This window comes from Gymnodraco acuticeps, unplaced genomic scaffold, assembly GCF_902827175.1.
Source record: "Gymnodraco acuticeps unplaced genomic scaffold, fGymAcu1.1, whole genome shotgun sequence".
Classification (NCBI taxonomy): Eukaryota; Metazoa; Chordata; class Actinopteri; order Perciformes; family Bathydraconidae; genus Gymnodraco; species Gymnodraco acuticeps.
Window position 1 is genome coordinate 3,666,951 of NW_022990023.1, and position 7,063 is coordinate 3,674,013.

A 7,063-nucleotide genomic window follows, 5' to 3' on the forward strand; every position below is an offset into this window, starting at 1 on the left:
TCAAAGAAACAGAAATGGGAGCAAAGAAAGGACTGATGGGATAGAAGAACAGACACAAGAGAAGTTTGTAGGGGGAGAAGATGCAGACAGAGGGGATTTGTATGTACAAGGTGGATTAAAACCACATGTGTCTGCCTGAAGGTGAGGACACCGCAACGCTGCACACACATGCGAGGAAGAATGCCGTCACTTTCACCCACCACGGCACGGCAGAGTTTAATCTCCTGCCAACTTTCTGCCGCTCGCTAAAACTTTTAACATGTCATCTCTTTCGTCTCGCAAAGCAAATAAATAAATACACTCCTTTTATTCCAAGGTCATCTTACCACTTACTCAGGCTTGCTAACTGAACAATACTTTGGAGAGCGTTGCCATGACAAGAAGCTCCCTGAAGAAACCTATGCGGTCGGAGAAGTCATGGGAAGAGGGCAGCGGGGAAACCGGATGCAAGGGACGCAATGGAGGGCCCGGTTCTACAAATTATGTCTACCATGCTGGCGAATTGTATTGCTACGATTTTGATCATATCGTCTTCATCTCGCGACTCTCTCATGAAAATATATTTGTCAAAATCGGTCTAAAGGAGAACTGACTAATTTGTGTGTTTGAATATGCATACATTACATTTTGAGCCGTTAACATAAAGTGAGAGCATTTGCAGTTTATGAATTGTGTCACAACAAGAGTCTGAGATATCGCTACGTTGTGCATTTGATCTTCAGTAAAAACGTATTTAGGACAGTGGAAAGAGTGAGAGGGAGGGAGAGATGAGAGGAGAGGGGTAGCTTGGAGAAAAGGGGGCGAGACGGCCATGCTATGGGAAAGTGTTTTGGGGAAACCAAATTAAGGGGAAGAAAGGCCGGACACAAAGGCCTTTGAAAGCGGCAGACAGTTCTCTTGACATGTGCCTTAAAAGAGATGCTGCCACCGATGCCAAGAAAGGGGGGAAAGGACAGAGGAGAGAGAGAATGGAGAGGGACTGAGGAAGGGAAGGAAGGAGAGATCAAGGGAAAGATGGACTTAATGTAAGAGGAAGACGGAAAGTGAGGGTAAAGAGGACAAAACCTCAAGAAAGGAAGGAAGAAAGTGTATGATAGGTGTAATGAGTCTGAATAAAGGCATCTGTGCGGGTCTGTGGAGCAGACCGATTCAAAACACGCTTTAAAGGTATGCACTCTCTGAGCATCTCTACATGTATACTTAAGCGTGTGTGAGAATTCGTAGATTCTGAGTGTGCAATTGTGCACATGAATGTGTGTGTGGAAGAGACATTAAAAGGAGGAAACAGCCTGAATTGTAAATGGCACGTACCCCTAATGTTCTAATCCATTCCTCAAGGTCTCGATAATTTACAGTGTATGGAAATCCCTGCTGGTCTGCTGCATATGTTTTACATAAATGACAATGTGCACTGATGAGATTTCTCATGTGTAATGTTGTAGCTGCCCTTCACTCTGTCTGGATCCTTAAGGAACATTAACAATCCTTTAAGGGATAAGAATCTTATTATTTCAACTTTTTTGTCATAAAAATTCAAGAGTTTACCAATCCTTTTATCGACCTGCTTTATGCTAACGAACACAGTGAGTGGTCGTAATGTCATCAGAAATGTAGTTCAGGAATCTGTGGAACTGAAATAATGGGAAAACTACAAAACACCAACTGTTAGTGGGCACTGTCTGCTTCTGATGTCAACAGCGAAATAGCAACATGATTTCTCTCATGCAGATCCAGCCTCTTTGATGCAGGTCGGCCCCTCTCTTTTCCTGTCTCTCCCTCTCTGCTTCTACCATTGTGCTTCCCCCAGAATCCACACTGGACTCCCTTACTCTTCCTCACACACAGACAAACACACACACATATATTATCCCTTCCTTGGGGCTGTGTCTGACTCCGGCATGAAATCAATTTCAGAGCCTGCACCCTCCCACCACCCTTCTCCAGCGCCCATTTTCTCTCACCATGAAGCGAGACTGTTGCTGTGCCAGCCTGAGAATACTCCCCCCCTCCCAACTTAATGCCCACATCCCCGTCCCAGAATCCTTCAGGCTTGTGTCCTAGTGGCGCCCAACATCGTCATCCTGTCTCCCTTTCTTCCTCGCCCTCACCCACTGTTCAAAATGTCTCATGAGGACCCATCTTTCTGCCATATATCCCTGATGTTGGACTGTACATGTAATATAATTGCATAGTGTATATTAAAATGTGACTCACAGTGATTGTTGAGACCACACACTGACTATGTTTGATTTTCACCTTGATCATGCTGTTTTCCTACCACCTGTATGTGTGAAGTAGCTGTGTAAAATTCAAAGACTTACTTAGCTATACAATAAAAGCTTTCCTTTGATCATAAAAATGCATTAGCAAGGCCAAATAGAAACCCATTAAAGTCCACATAAAAAAATGGAAGCTTAAGAACAGCTTGACAAGCAACATGAAAAGACTTGGAATCACAAAAGTGGTATAAAGTGACAAAGTGAGCCAGTTGAAAGAGTGATGGACGTACAGAGGTGCGGCGGCACGGCTTTCATCCCGGTTATTCCCTCCACCGACACTCACCGCTCCTTCCTAATCCGCACTGACAGAGTTTTCATCATCTGAGGAGGTGGGGACGATGGAGGACTGGAGGGAATCGGCAGAGGCGGGCGACTTCCCTCTACTCTCTCCCCAGTGGCGGTGCACCCCAAGCGGCCGCAGCCGGGGCCACCAAGGCCCCCTTTGTGCCGGTTATCACCAGGTGGTGAGTGATGGCGCCGCAGGCCTCCCGCTCTCAGGAGAGGGAACAGGGAGGGGAGGAGGTGAAGAGGAGAGGGTGCACGAGAGGAGAAGATTGGAATGTTCCCAGAAGAGGCTGTTTGAAAGAGATGTTAGTTGTATCATCTGTGCTTGTCTCACAGGTGCACCACAGGAGGAATGTGCTCTGCTGCGATGACTCAATAGCACTTGAATCATCAATGAAATAAGCAAAAAAAATCAACGGTGTGGGAATGATCGTGATTCCACTCTTTATCTTTCTTGTTCATCTCATATCCTTGTTTTATTTGACCCAATTTAACAAGCTGATGTCATCCGAGCACTAACTAGCCCCGCTGCGTGCTTCCTGCTATATTTCATGTCTTGGCTCAATTACGCTCGCCGAGACACGGTCGCCGAGCACTGAGTGACGGACAAACGTCTAGACCTGGAGAAACATCCGAGTCGCTGCAGATGGATCTTGGGAAATGCCCAGACGATGAAAGGGTCAAAGGTCAGTAAATCCCCCGACACCGCTCCTTTTCTCCCACGCTCCCACCATCACGAACACACCTGTGTCCTCACTAGCAACCGGGTCCCTTTCCCCCGCTATCTCTGTCACATACACACAGCAGCATGCATACACACAGGTACCAGTGTCACAGACATTCTCCAGATAGAGATATCTCTCTAGATAAGTCAGATACGAGGAGATAATAGGGCATCTACTTATCTATCGCTCTCTCTACTAAATCGAGATGTCTCGCTCTCTCTCATCTCTCTCTCTCTCTTCTCGCTCTCTCTCTCTCTCTCTCTCTCTCTCTCTCTCTCTCTCTCTCTCTCTCTCTCTCTCTCTCTCTCTCTCTCACACACACACACACACACACACACATTCCTTGCCTTCCCAGCTGCCTGTGCACCTGGGCTGGCAGCTGTCATCACCGTGGTAACTGGCACACAGCTGGCTGTGTTACTATCACCTGGCTCAGCCTCTGAGAGAGAAAGAGAAAGAGAGAGAAGTGGGCAGAAAAGAGAAGAGAGATTGAAAAGAGAGCGAAGGTGTTTGTGAGTGAGATAAAGTGAAGGGGGGGGGTATTCTTACTACAGACACAGAGAATAGAAAAAAATGAGGGACAGAGTGAAGGACTATCTTAAAAAGTGATTGGGCTTTGTTACATTTGTTTAATCTACAATGAATACCCCCTAAAGTAAGGATGTGAGACGTTTCTGAAAATGCATTGAAAAGTATACTACAGAAATATGACATTGACACAAATGTTCAAAGTGACAGGCTCAGGTGCCTCCAATTCTGCACTCTGATTGGACTCCACCTGTGTTCAAATCAATTGATTGGACATGAGTTGGAAAGTCTATATGAGGTAAAAAGCTGACAATGCATAGCAAAGCAAAAACAACACCATGAAGTCGAAGGCACAGCTTGCAGATATCAGAGACAAGATCATGTTGAGGCACAGATCTGGGGAAGGCTACAAAAGGTTTCTGCTGAATTAAATGTCTCAATAACCTCCATACTTTGAAAACTGCAGAAAATCCAAGTTTTCAAAGCTGATGAAGATGTTTCAGTATTGACTGATGTCTGAAAAGACTTATGTCTGAAAATGTATTTTATTATTAACTTGCAACTTGAAGCAAAGTTGACCTGAAGTTGTATTTGACTATTTTGCAACATGCGATCTGCATATGTGCATTAAATCATCTAATATTGGACCACCACCATTACCAGATGCCCACTACTGGCTTGGAGTGCAAATTCCCAGGTGTTAACCCCCCTTACACCTTTGAGACACTTTATCTACATTTCACCCTTAATTTGTCAGCCTTTTGTTAAGTGTTTTTTTATGACACATGCCCTTAGGTACCAGATATGTGATCTAGTGTGAACTGCAGTACCAAAGTATGAGGTACAACTTTAATTCTGTGACATCAGATCTGAAGTATTTCCATTTTATTGGCTGAAATGTCTGAAGCTGTTATCACATGCTTTTCGTACCTTTCTACGGGGCTATATTGTTTGTTTTGGTTGATGAATTTGGTCACTACCTGTCACATGCTTGGGGGACATTTATTAAAACTACAGGAAAAACCACATCACCACCAAGAAATAAACTCCAGACTGTATTATTTCAACCTATTGCGCAGTGTAAGAAAGAAAAAAAAAGCCCTGCAGTCTCCTTTTATAAGGTCAGGATCAGGGGTGTAGCAAAACAAGACTGTTAGAGACCCCCTGCATGGGCGGCTTTAATTACAGCTGAGGAAGTGGCGCAGCTTAACGCGAACCACCCTGCTTGGCTGTTACATCCCATGACTCTGAATGAAAGCAGAAAAGTAGTTTAATATCTTTTAATGTGCCTGTGTGTGAGAGAGTCGCACGCTAGCAGTGTGTGGCAAAGGCTCAGTGCAGCATATGGGCAGGCGCGTCTGCATTGCCTGTTAAGCAGAGGGGACATCAAAAGGTGGGTTAAACCCCCCCCCCCCCGCACACCCCATTGCCACCCCTCACTATAAATCCCACCCCAAAAGGAGCCATTTATGTGACAATAAGAGCCCAAGAAAATGAAGGCAATTCGAAGGTGTAGGATGAAAGATGACGAGGGCTTTCTTGGAGCTAGCTCTGTCTTTCTTCACTACTTTCTACTAAGGAGGACTTCAGCACAAAATAATAGATTTTACTTCCTATACCAAGCTTTCCTTGCAAAATTGCTCAGCAGGATTCCTTCTTGCCTATGCAAGAGCATCATGTGTTATAATTTTACCACACCTTTAGAAATCACTTGTGGTTTCTAAGATGTCCGTCTGCACGGATGACCTCTCCTGTTCCCCAGGTCATAAAATGCTTTCAGTTGAATACATACATAAAGACAATGGGATTAGCAGCTATCTGGACATGCGCACGCACACGCACGCACACACACACACACACACACACACACACACACACACACACACACACACACACACACACACACACACACACACACACACACACACACACACACACACACACACACACACACACACACACACACACACACACACACACACACACACACACACACACACACACACACACACACACACACACACACACACACACACACACACACACACACACACACACACACACACACACACACACACACACACACACACACACACACACAAAAAGGCCTGCGCCATGCCCTGACCATTCAAGCATACACAACAGCTCTCTGGACTGTAGTGTGTTGCTGATGGATGTAACAGGACTTCAGGCAGAGGACTTTTTATCTGTCCAGGCAGACCTTTCTTCCTTCAACAACTAAACCAACAGTGCATTTCTTCAAGGTTGCCCAACAATGAGTTAGCTATCTACATCATGCCTGGAAATAACTTTCTGAACGAATCGCTCCTCTCCCCTTTTTCTCTCTCCGTTGTTTCCCCCTTTATTCCTTTGGTTTAATAGTCTGTAATAGTTACCAAGTATCATTAAGGCCAACCTCTGTGGCTTCTAACAGCGCTGTAGGCAAGCCAAGTGTTTGTTGTCGGCATTTTATTGGCTTCCAGGGAGGAGGGTTGTTGTTTTTCAGTGTAATCTTGGCACGCCAATAAGAAGGTTTCAATAAAAGCAGCTGCTTTCTTATGGCAGTTAAGCCGCTCTCCTGCCATCCTTCCCCCTTTTTGCAAGTGTGATAGTTGGACTACACTAGGAGCTACCTGTAGAAAATACTGTGTCTGAAATACAGTGTCTTACATCTACAGAACTTCTGAACTCTTTCTTCTGTGCACAAAAAAAATCACTCGGATGCTTTTTATGTTTCTCTGTTTTCATGTTACATTTCCTTAGCAGGTTGCTGAGGTTTTAACTGGTATGCTGTGAGCAATGCTAGCTGGTTTAGCTTGACCACACTGCCCCCTTTAGGGAACAACCTGCTGTTGCAAATCAACAAAGCTGGAGAAGCAAAGAGGCAGAGGTTCATCAGGACTGGGCTAGTATAGTATATGGGTTATAAATTAATTAATTTAAAGTTAATTGGTTCAGGCCATTTCAGAATTACGAGTATTTACAGAGGTGAACAAATCAGTATGTGCAAACTGCCATTGTTTAAAAAAACTTACATTTATATTACTACTACTATGTTTTGATCCTTTTTGAAACACTATCTTTTATATAGATTGTTTTTAATCTAAACAACATGTGTCTCTTTTTCTAAGAACTAACCAGCTACTGTCAAGGATCTCGAATTAACTAAAAAGCAGTATTTCAAAAGAAAAAGTGAATTTGTTGTCCTTTTTTCATCCATCACTTGTGATTAAGTTGTTGATGTTT